Raw genomic sequence first — 12,702 nt, 5'->3', positions numbered from 1 at the left:
AGACATGACAGGGAAGTGAGCATCTCAAAGGAAGACATTGACAATTTTTGGGTTGGACTGTAACATCTCAAGAACTATCACAGCCAAAATTTCCCTCAAGCAATCAAGGAGGAGACAAACACAAGTGAACAAAAGCTTATATAACTCCATTAACAGTGTAAAACATCCAAGGCACTTCATAGGAGCTAAATGTGACAGTGAGCCACATAAGGTGACAAAAAAATTCAATGAAAAAGGCAGGTTTCAAGGAGTGTTTTAAAGGAGGAAACAGGCAGAGATGTTTAGGGAGCAAACCCTTGAGACTATCGCCTAGGCAGCTGAAAGCATAGCCATAAATGGTGGGTGATGGAAATTGGGGATGTGCAAGAGGCCGGAATTGGCGCTATCCCAACATTTCAACAAAGCTTAACAAGGTAGAATTTAGTCATAATTGCCAGCCTGTTACGCATCATGTGAGCCGAGCAGAGAGAGGAAGATCTGGCAGCCAGGGATCCACACCAGCCTTCCTAACCATCTATCCCTTTAAATGAATGGAATGACTTTAAGGGGAATTTGAAACCCATTTGCGATCCTGCTTGCCAGACTTTCCTCTCCGTATTGGCTCAATCAATACCTAACACATAGGCAAAAACCTTTCAACAGCACCTTCCAAACCCATGACTTCCACCACCTAGAAGGACGAGGGCAGCAGATAGATGGGAACACTACCACTTGGAAGTTCTCCTTCAAGCCACACACCATCCTGACTTGGAAATATCTTGCCGTTCCTTCACTGTCACTGGGTGAAGATCCTGGAACTCCCTCCTAACAGCACTGTGGGTGTACCTACACCACATGGACTGCAACGGTTCGAAAAGGCAGCTCATCACCACCTTCTCAAGGGTAATTAGAGATGGGCGATAAATGCTGATCTAGCCAGCAATGCCCACATTCTATGAAAGAATTTTAAAAATGACGATCACAGAGGGATCAATTTAAAGAGGGAACTAAGCAGAAAAACTTCTTATAAAAGTCAAACACTCAGAAATAATGGTAACGTCTGTTTATTCTCTGAGGGTTTATTTTTAATCTTTCTCAGTTGATTTTGAAGGCTTTGGTTCAAAGTTAATGATGGCATCAGGAACTCACTCGAAGCAGTCACTCAATGTGAGCAGGCTGAATTAATTTTTGTGAAACACTTGCACCAACAGGGTTCCTGTGTGGAGCTGCTATATTCTCTCCCTGTTCCACAGCAGCTGCAGCAAGTGTTGGAGCAACATGAGGTTAGTAGGATGTCTGTTCAGTATCAGTGGTGTCAGTACATGGGCTTCAAGAGAGACGGATTGTGGGCAGCTGTGTTTTTATTCCGTCTCCAATGAGTACGTGTTACGTTTTAATGAATATTTGACCGACATTCAAAAATAAATATAATAAAATAAATCTCCACAATAATCAGTTCCACCGAATTGAATGATTTTAAACAGATGGAAAGGAAACTCATGCCAACATGTGAATGCAGCTCTGAACTGCACCAAGTGGAAGAGAACCCAGTCAGCTTAACCTGAGTAAATATATTTGGACGGTATGCCTATGTAACTCTATTGGCACAGATAGGAAATATTCTCAATGGTAAACTCTATCTGAGGACTGTAACAAAACATAACAGCTTAATACTGTGTCCTCCCACAGCCAGTATTATTGATGATGTTTACACCTTACATTGCCAACTCCTTTAATCATCACACATGTAAGGCTCTGATTTAAAAAGTGCCCTGATGGTGCATTGTATCTAAACGTACAATTTAATCATAGTGAAGCACAGTTTGAGAAGCTCTCTGTTGAGATAAATTATTATTTCAGAACACCCAATCACTTGTCAATTCCACTCTTGTTCTGAATCAAACAGTCTTACCTCAGTATGATGAAGTAATCATAGGTACAGGCCATGGTGGAAACCTAGCTCCTTCACATGATTGGTCAGTTTAGATATTGTTAAATGACACCCCAGTGTAAATGTAAAGGATATAAACTGCTGGGCGATGCACAAATTGGGGCAAGGTACCTACCACTGTGATTGCATCTGATAGATCTGTTATCCTGTTCACTCTCACCTGGTAGTTAGTACATTTCCATTGGGTACCTGCCTGCCTTCCCTCATTAATTCCTAATTGAGAGTGTGACGTGTAGACCTCCTCCAGCCCCTTGTTAAACGTAGGTGGTTTTACACTCCCTGAAATTTTTAGTCCTGTTTTGGGGTGACTGAGCTTGTGTGGCCCACCTGTCCCCTTCAGGACTGGGTTATACAGTGAGTTAAACTGCCAGCATGTATGACTGCTTTCTTACATTTGTTTCCTTGAGGCAGGAGACCGTGATCTCAGGTCGGATTCTCAGTCCATATTTTCCTCCGTCTAGTTTATAATGGCTTCTCTACGGGTCTATGTTTTTAGAGGAATGTGGAGTAGATTTTGTGTCTTTACTGAGTGTTAAATCTGCACGAGGTGAAGGTTGAGGAGAAAACCTCAGCTGTTATTGCAGTTGTTTGTAGAGGATTATCCTGACGTCACTTCACATCCAGACAGTAAAGACAAACAATTACATCAGATATGGTCCTAAAATGTAAAACTGGCTTTGTTGTTGCGAACTGATGTTCAAAGGCACTCAAAGGACTCTGTGCAACTCTCCCTCTTCAGATGCATCAATCCCTCCACACCCCGTCAGTCTGCGTAACTCCCTCTCTGTAGTGGTTATGGTTTTGTTTGGTGTGTAACGTACGTTTAAGAATAATACGTTTTAAGGAAGAGCACATGATCTGTAGTAACCAATAGGAGAGAAGCGCAGGCTACCTCAGCAGTCAGTGTAGAGATGCAGTTGGAGTTGAAAGCACACGTGTAGTTGCTGCTGAGTATATTGTAAATAAACTTAATGTTTCCACCCAAGAAGTGTTTGCAGATCAACTCTATCATTAATAGTAGCAACTCGGCCACCCTTACAACAAACTGGCAACATGGATGGGATAGCTTTGAACAGAAGAAATCAAGTTAAAAAGAAATCAGCACTGTACCCTGCCCAGTCCTTGTAAGTAGTAAGCTCCGTTAGAGTCGAAGGAGTAATCCCCTCTCAAAATGCCACAATTTGGGAGATTTAATCCTTTTGAACCAGCCACTGACAATTGGTCTCAATACTCAGAACACCTCATGTTCTTTTTTCAAGTGAGTGAGATTATGGGGGAAGAGAAGAAGTGAGCGATCCTTGGGAGTACTTGTGGGAGCAAAACCTACAGTCTGATTTGAGGTTTGACAACACTCGGTGCCCCAGAGTGGAAGAATTTCGATGAATTGGTGGATCTCGTGAAGGGTCATTTTCAATCCAAGCCCTAAGATACGATGCAGTGGTTCAGGTTTAGTTCATGAACTAGACTCCTGGTTGAGACAATTGCTTGCTATGTGGCAACTTTGAAGCAGCTAATGGAACATTGTGAATTTGGTACGATTCTGAATGACATGCTCAGAGATCATTTCATGTGTGGTGTGAATGAGGACTCTTTTTAGAAAAGGTTATTGTTCAAAGTGAATCTGGATTTCAGGAAGGTGCTGGAGATAGTGCTGGCCATGGAAAGCACAATAAGAGATTCAAAAACAATACAGGGTGCGCAAAATGGCTCCATCCTCCAAGCCGGGGTTGGGGGGGTGGTGGGGGACCCCAGTCGAAAAGGGCAGGAAAATGCAAGACTCTGCCAAGAAACAGGAAACAGCCCTCACTAGCCAAAGAATAAAGAAAAATAACTTAGCAGTGAAATCAAAAAATAATTTCAATAGAGGTGGAAACAAGCAGTCTTTTAGTGATTAGCAGTTTAAAAAAATCAAATGTTACTATTGTTGTAGAAATGGATATATAATGAGGCAGAGCAGGGTTCTAAACAAAAGAAGTCCAATTAAATCTACAATATAGAAGAGTCTGAAACAACAAATTCAGACATTTACTTGTTGTTTAATCTGAAAGTTGGAAAGACAGAACCAATATTTGTCACAGTAAAAGTAAATGTCAAACCTGTTAGAATGGAAGTGGACACAGGAGCTTCCACCACAGTAATTGGGGAGCTTACCTTCAGACCTCTGAATAATGATGAACATCAATTAAGTTTTGAAGAAACAGCTGCCAAGCTCAAAACATATGCAGGTGAAGACATTCAAGTAAAAGACATAAGTAGAGTAACTGCCCATTATGGAAGCCAATCGACAAATCTACCAATGTTGGTATTGAGAAGCAGAGGACCAAGCCTCTTAAGGCAAAACTGGCTAAGGGAAATCAACCTTGATTGGCCACTGGGATTCCAAAAGGAAGCTGGAAACTATCCTGTTTTGAAAAAAGTGTGTAAGGACTCAACAAGCTGAAGAAATGCAGGCTGTCTTAAGCCAAAAACTGGAAGAACAGCAGAAGAAACTTGAAGAGACCCTGCTTGATGACAGAGTTCAAGACGAGGTGAGCAACGTTTGCAGAGAAAAGGAAAGCCTGCTGAAAGACCTTCACACACACAAGATGCCCTCAGGTCAAAGTTTGTACCTCTGGAAAAGTATGAAGAGAAACAGAAAGTATTCAGCACTTCTCTGAATAAGCAGAAGAATGAATTGGCAGAGAAGACACAACAATGCTCAATCTTCCAGGAGGCAGCAAATAAATACAAAAAAGAGATGGAAAGCTGAAGAATCAGCTAAATGAAGCCAAAGAGACTTTGGAAGCAAAAGTTGCAGAATTTTCCAAGAAGCCGACAGATACTGAAATTTTGGGAGACTCAGCCACTGAGCTCAGATATGAAAACTATGGCATGCAGTTATCTATGGTGGCCAGGGATGGATGGTGAAATAGAGAGTTTAGTAAAGCACTGTGCAATGTCAGCAACTTCAAAAGTTGCCAGTGACATCTCCGTTACTCCCATGGGAGTGGCTGGGTAGACTCTGGGTGCGGTTACACATTGACTACATTGGACCTTTCCTGGGAACAATGCCCAGAATTTTATGGTTGGCATGCGGGCTTGGTGGGAGCGGGCGCCACCCGCGATTGGCTCTGCACTGTGATTTTACGCTCACGGGCCAATTAAGGCCTGCCCAGTGTAAGACACAACAGCGAGAAGGGGCGGGGATGGGGGCAGGAGCTCAATGTCCGCCGGGTCCAATGGCGATCCGGTGGCAAATTCAGAAACAGCCGTGGCAGAAAAACGGCCACAGCAGAAATACGGCCACAGCAGAAAAACGGCCATGGCAGCCATGCGAAGATGGCCAGAGAAGCAGGTGCACTTCATCATGGAACTGGTTACTGGTGTACATGGCAGGCAGGGGGGCAGTCGGCCCTGCGTTTTTCTGATGAGTGTCTCGCTGCCCTCCTGGGGGAGGTGGCAGCACACAGAGAGATCCTTGTCCCCGAGGGTGGGAGGAGGAGGCCCACCCACCTCACCTAAAATGCCTGGGAGGATCCAGGGTGAGTTCCAAAGATGTGGTGAGGTGCACATGGGAGCAGTGCTGTAAGCGCCTCAATGATCTCCTGCAATCGGGAAGGGTGACTGGCATGGGGCACTTAGCAGAGCAGTTAGGAGCGCCCCCCACCCCCCCCCCCGCCCACCCCCACCATCTCTCCAGACCTCAGAGTTCTTAGCGTGTGAGTGAGTGGCAAATGTCAATGAGGCAGCTTCTGGACAAGGGGGTGAGCCCTGGCTGCTTGAAATGTGTGTCTTGTGGCTCCAGGGTCATGAATTGGCTGAGCCCTGCGAGGTTTTCCTCAGGTGGGGTTGGCCAGGTTGCAATGGCACTGCAGGTACAGGATGGACTAATCAATGCTCCTCTGTCCTTTCAGGAGAAAACAGCACATAATAATGCTGAGAGGCTGTGGACTTGTGGTGGAGCGCCCCACCTACTCATCCTCACTCGATATGAGCAGGAGGCCCTGGAGCTGGAGAGGCACTATGCACCTCGGTCAACTGGCCGCAGTGAGTTTGGGTTGCCACAGGGAGGTAAGAGTGCTGTGCACTGAGATGAGAATGTCTCTAATTGCAACCATTGCTGTGTAGTCTCTACATTGATGTGAGCCTTCAACATGGAATCCCCATTGATAATGGAAAGACGAGGACACCCTGATCCGGGTGCCAGCCATGCACAGTAACGGTATAATGACTTCAATGAATGACATGTCCTTGTTCTTCCTTTCAGGCTCAAGAGCAGCTCATCGAGATGAGGAACCTGAAGGCCCACCACTGATCCCAGAGGACAGCAACGATCGAAACGCACCTGCGTCAACCCTCTGTGTGAGCAGGCACCAGCGCAGATACCAGCATGTTGTTGGGCATTACATCAGTGGCTAGTACCTTGGTGCACATCAGTGAGGGCACTTCACACTCACTTGAGGTGCAGGCAGAAACAGAGAGTGCCCAGGGCGCCGGCAGTCAGAGGACTGCTGGGGACCAGGAACATGCTCAGTCGATGGCTGATGATGGACCTCTGGAGTCGTCCCTGAGGCAGCAGATGCTGGAAGTCCAGCAGGGTGTGTAGGAGGATCTGGCAGAGATACATGAGGGAATGCGTGCCATGGTGTCCGTGATGGAGGAGTCCATGCGGAGCAAGAGCCATGCAATGACCCTCATGGCCAAGCGCACTGCTTCCTCCATGGAGAGAGTGGTGACTCACATGGATAGGCTTATCCAGGAGCTGAAACAGGGCTTCCTGGGGATGCGCTCGGAGCTGCAAGCCCTCACACCGGCAATGACCTCAGGTGGTCACTGTCAGTGTGGGAGATGGATTGGGCATCCAATATCCCAGCTGGGTGCCCGTCCATCAATGGTGAGTGGGGTGGTCCAAAGCAACCTCATGTTGGCGCAAAAGCTGCTTGTTGTCTCTGTGGGCTCCTCTCAGGGTGCTCCAGATGATGGCAGCAGCTCCTCCCTCCCTCTACCAGTGACTGTGGCCTCTGGTGAGGCTGTGGCAACTGGGGAGATGCCAGCTGTGGCACTGGCTGCTCCCTCCCAGGCGGGGCCAGCACAGGCTCCACAGGCCAGAGGACACCCACCAAGGTCATCAAGGCCAACAGGACAGCACAGTGAGCAAGCTGTCGCAGGTGCCAGTGCCAGCGAGGAGGGAGCACCTAGATGTAGCAAACGAAAACTTAAAGCACCTGAAGCACAACATGGGCTTATCACTGGTGATATTTCTTTGCCCCACTTTTATGTTAAATATTATTTGAGGTGATGGGTAACACCTTTCAATTTAATTTGTATTATGTATGTCAGGCACCACAGCATTAAATGTGTTTCTGCTCAACGAGCCCCTGGGTGCTTCATTAGTTCTGCAGGTGCAGGATAACCTATGATGTTATGGATGACTTATCTGTCATTGAACTTTATTGAAATGGCACACGGTGCATGTTGCTCGCCAAGCTAAAGTTCCTTTCATGTATCGAGTATGGAGCCTGCAGCCCTGGCATATGGTGGTGGCTCTTATTTGGTAGACTAGCTGAAGGAACATTGGATCAAAGCCTCCCGGGTGTCCCTGCCTCCCTGGAGGTTGCCCAGATCAGTGTCTAACCCCTCAGCATTCTCCTGACTGTGCTCGTCCTCAGACTCACTACTTGATTCAACATCTGTTGCCAGAGCAGCTGCATCAACATCTTCTTCCTCCACTGTGTCCCCCCTTTCCAGCGCCAGATTGTGGAGAGCGCAGCACACAACCACTATCGGTGACACACGATTTGGGGGGTATTGGAGTGCAGCCCCTGAACGGTCCAGGCATTGGAAGCGCATTTTGAGAAGACCGATGGTTCTCTCCACCACAGTCCTTGGGGAGTCATGGCTCCAATTGTACTGCTGCTCAGCCTCTGTTCTTGGGTGGCGGAGAGGCATCATGAGCCACCTTTTGAGGGGATAGCCCTTGTCACCCAGCAGCCATCCATCCAGCCGGGCTGGAGCACTGAAGAGCCCCGGAACCTGGGAGTGTCTGAGGACATAAGTATCATGGGAGCTGCCTGGGTACCTTGCACAGACTTGTAGAATCAGCATCCTGTGATCACACACTATCTGTACATTCAGAGAGTCTTGAGCCTTGATGGCCACATATATGCAGTCAATTGCACCCTGGACAAGGGGGAACGCAGCAATTACGCGACGCCTCAGGTTCACTCTGCCTGGTTGGCCTTGTCCGCGCAGTAATGAATGAAAGTCAATGAACACCTGAACAGAGCTTCTGTCACCAGCTTGATGCAACTGTGGACAGCTGATTGGGAGACTCCACAAAGATCTCCCACCAACTCCTGGAAAGAGCCAGAGATATAGAAGTTGAGAGCTACCGTGACCTTCAGAGCCACTGGCATGGGGTGTCCACCCAAACAGTTGGAGCTGATCTCAGGGCCGATCATCTGACAGTTGGAGGTCACTGTCTCCCTTGAGAGGTGGAGCCTCTTTCGGCACTGCGCCTTAGACACATTGAGTTAGCTGCATCGTCGCCTGTAAACCCTGGCAGCAGGATAGTGGCCCCTTCCACCTTGGACTTCCTATTGGCCCTGTGCCCCTTGTGTCTGTGCCTCTCCTCCCACAGGTCCCTCCCCTGGAGGCTAAAAAGGGACACCTGGCCTCCTCCCCATTCTGGTCCTCTTTTCCTCCAGTGGTGACCAAATCCCCATTCCCAGGGTAAGGGAAGGCTGTCTGATTCCTGGAAGGCCCCAAGTGGTATGGCTCTTCTAGAGACCTGAACTGAAACCTGTTATTCCTGTCAAGGCAGCTCTGAAGCTAAATGAAGTTGCCCTGTTCACACGAGTGAGCAGCAACGACTTATAAGCTAAAGTACTAACAACTCACATTCACGAGCCCATTCACCCCTCTATCCTGCCCGTGGATGAGGATTTTGAAAATGTGCCCACCCGTCTGCCCATTGTGCCCATGCCACACCCTGAAAATCGCGCGAGCTGCAAAAACTCCCAGACAATTGCTGTCTCAAGGGCCTTAACTGGCCTGTTAATTATTGGAGGGCAGCGCACCTCCATATTCATCGTGTGCCCGCCTATCAAAATATCGCGAGGGCACGCGGTGACGTCAGGACGCATGCCCAAAGTCATTGCGTGTCATATTACGCTCGGGCATGTCCGGCATGCGCCCGCATGCCCAATGTAAAATTCTGGCCAATGTTTCTGCAGATTGTCAATGCCCATTCAAAACGGTTGATGCAGTCACCAATGTCGGCTGCTACAATTGAGAAACTAAGTCAGAGTTTTGCCATTCACGGACTACCAGAAGTAGTCGTTTCCGATAACAACACAGTATTTACGAGTGCTGAGTTTCAACAGTTTATCAGCCTCAACGGTATCACTCGTAAAAACTGCACCGTACCACCCTTCCTCAAACGGACTGGCCAGAAGGGCGGTTCAAATGTTCAAAGCAGGCATGAAAAAGCTAACTGGCGATTTCTTGGCAACCAAGCTAGCACGCCTTCTTTTTCATTACAGGACTACCCCTCACACAACAATAGGTGTCACGCCTGCGGAGTTATTGATGAAATGCCATCTCAGGAGGAGATTAAGCTTAATAATGCCAAATTTAGAGGGGAAGGTGGAAAGGAGTCAGGGAAACCAGAAAACTAGACACAACTGGCTTAGTTGCAAGAGGAAATTTACCATGGGAGAGACAGTATACGTGAAAAATTTTGGAGAAGGACCAAAGTGGTTACTGGGTGAAATAACTGCGGTGACTAGACCTATATCTTACCACGTGGAGGTGGAAGGCTGGATCATCCATAAACATGAGGACCATTTAAGGAAGAGAGAGACAAATCACCAACATTTAGTACCACCAGTGATCATGACTGGGTCTGTGTCTTCTGTTGAGGATACTCAACCCAGGACAGAAACATCTGATGCTCCTGTAAGAGCTGAAGATACAGAACTGCAAGTGCCTGATGTTTCAGGCAACTCTGGAAAAGGAGGTTCCTGCCAAAGAACCTGAAGTTGTGGAGCTGCAATACTCCACACGTATCAGGAAACCACCTGAATGAAAGACTGAACTTGTAAATTCCTTACCCAGTGTAAATATTATGTTGTCTTGAAAAATTTGTACATGTAAGTATAATATGTATAGCTGAGTTAATGGTGAAAGAATGTAGTAATTATCATTTTATTTAGTGTGTAATATACCTTTAAGAATAATACTTATTGGGGAAGATCACATGTTCTCTAGTAACCAATAGGAGAGTAGTGCAGACTACCTTAGCAGTCAGTGTAGAGATAGAGTTGGAGTTGAAAGCACATGAGTAGTTGCCACTGAGCATATTGTAAATAAACTTAATGTTTCCATCCAAGAAGTGTCGGCAGTTCAACTCTAACACTAATAGTCGAACTCAGCCACCCTACAACACCCTCTGCAGAGATATCAGTCACTCCCCACCCTGTCAATCTGTGTATCTCCCCCTCACTATGCAGATGTATCAGCCCCTCACACCCTGTCAGCCTGTGTAACTCCCTCTCTGCAGATGTATCAGCCCCTGTACACACTGTCAAACTGTCTGAGACTTGGAACTCACCCTCTGAAGAAACGGAAGAGTTTTTCATACATTCTTAATGAACAATGAGGGCTGGAAACTATCACTGGCAGCCTATTTATTTACCCTTAAACTGTACAAATTTTTATATGGCCGTCCATGAATGAAATTAAGATTAAATAGTGCTTTTTTCAAAATGTTGCTAGTGAAATGCTTCTGTGCCTCTTAGTGTTAGATAGGGCCTTGGCACATACTTAATCCAACCGAGATTATAAACATCTCTAATAAACTGCAGAAGTGTTTGCGCTTGACAGTCCATGACATGATGTACTGATATTGTCAGCTGTGTCATGTGGGTCAACGGAAAAGGCAAATGTTCAACTAAGAGCTGTCAACAACAATCGAGGCCGAACTGACACAAAGTCCGTGTGAATGAGTAGATAACCAGAATAGTACCAAGGTGAGCAGGTGACATGTGCAACACTGTGAGCAAGGAGAAATGGGGATGCAATGTCACACTTGTCATGACAAAGAGGGAAAAGCCTCAAATTGCATCCAGAAATATTGGACTTTAAAAATAAGACCTGAGTTTTTAAAATGCACACAAGCCACAGGCTGGAATACAGCAGGGTGACTCCCTAAGGGATAATGGAACCCCACTCTGTTGCCAGACAAGGTACTTCTAAAGACTTCCAGAAACTAATTGCTTCCTCCAGTAGAGACAATAGGACATAATGGGAAGTATCATCTCATCAAGAAATCCTGTGAGCAATGCCCAGAGAAATTTGTGAATTTGTTTCCTATCTGGAATATACAAAGGAGGATGAAGAGTGAGCTGAAAAGCTGCCCCAGTGTCTCTCTGTTGGTGGGTGTTCTGAGAGAGGCAAGTGCTGGAAGTTTGACTCAGAAGTAACAGCCATACACAGACCTGAACAGCCCCTTCAAATCGTCATTTTTGAAGGTATCCTTATCTCTCTCCCTCTCTACCAAATCCAACACTGCTGGCACCACGAAACTGAATATTTGTCTGCTAGCGTCAGCTCTACTGGAACCTCGAATCCGACTATTGATCTATCGGAGTCAACTCTACTAAAGCCTTGAAACGGACTATTCATCGAACAGGGTCAATTCTACTGGAATCTGGAATTGCAACAGCCACAACACTCAATCACCTACTCCCCATGGGTCAGAAATTGTTCTGTATATTCTTTATATATATCTAATTTACTCAATTCAAGCTAAAATTCTTACTGTTAACCTGTATGACCGTATATGCATGTGACTTATCATTTCTTGCCTTTAGTAGTTAATAAACTTACTCTTAACTTTAACTCAACTCAAGAAAGTCTGATCAAATTGGCTCCATCGAAACCAGAATGATTAGGTCTGGGAAAAAGGTATCCACGAAAGGGATCTCTTTTAGATCAAAGGCAAAATACTGAAATCTGAAACAAATACAAAAAAAGCTGGAAAAACTCAGCAGATCTGACTATCTGTGGAGAGAAAGACAGAGTTAACATTTCGAGTCTGTATGACTTCTTCAGAGCTGTGAAGAAGAGTCATTACGGACTTGAAACGTTAACTCTGTTTCTCTCTCCACAGATGCTGTCAGACCTGCTGAGTTTTTCCAGCAATTTCTGTCTTTGTTTCCTTTTAGATTAAAGCTTGTTGCCACCGACAGGGGGATGGGGTGGGGGAGGGGGGAGAGGGTGGGGGGAAGGTGCATGGGAAGGAGGTGCTGAATAAAGACAGGGAGCCAGTACACCCCTCCTCACCCGGGGCATAACAATTTGGGGGTGTCCCAGCCAGACAGTGAAAAATTGAGGGGTCTCGCCTGGATCAACAACTTTGGGGAACCTTGTCTGGTGGTGGGTTGTATCACAGTGGAAAAGTAAGAAATTTTATAACACTGTAACACAAACCATCTTTAGACAAAATGGAAGCTGATCTACACTTTGACGAACAGAATTCATTCTCTGTGTGGAATTTGCTGTTTATAGTCCTGTGAAACCAATGGAGAGTGAAATTGGGCGGATGTAAAACAGGCACCCGATCCAATCCTATCAATTTCCTGCCTGGTAGGTTTGATTGAAATTCCCCAACATGTTCCTGCTCATGTGGAAGATAAATGGCCAAATGAGCTGGTTAGGCTGATTGCCCTGTTTTGGTATTGTAACTTCTGTGTAATTTATTCATTCAATGTTTAATAAGTTAGCCTGGC

The 12,702-nt window shown here is 46.2% G+C and overlaps 1 protein-coding gene across 1 annotated transcript in view; it reads right to left on the bottom strand.

The window, feature by feature from the left end:
• Window positions 1-12,702, bottom strand: part of epha8 (eph receptor A8) — a 564,125-nt gene that overhangs the window by 156,382 nt on the left and 395,041 nt on the right. The gene's annotated exons all lie outside the window — the stretch shown is intronic.

Source organism: Carcharodon carcharias, chromosome 15, assembly GCF_017639515.1.
Source record: "Carcharodon carcharias isolate sCarCar2 chromosome 15, sCarCar2.pri, whole genome shotgun sequence".
NCBI lineage: Eukaryota > Metazoa > Chordata > Chondrichthyes > Lamniformes > Lamnidae > Carcharodon > Carcharodon carcharias.
The sequence above is the reverse complement of the archived record's forward strand: the minus strand, read 5'-3'. Positions and strand labels throughout refer to the sequence as shown.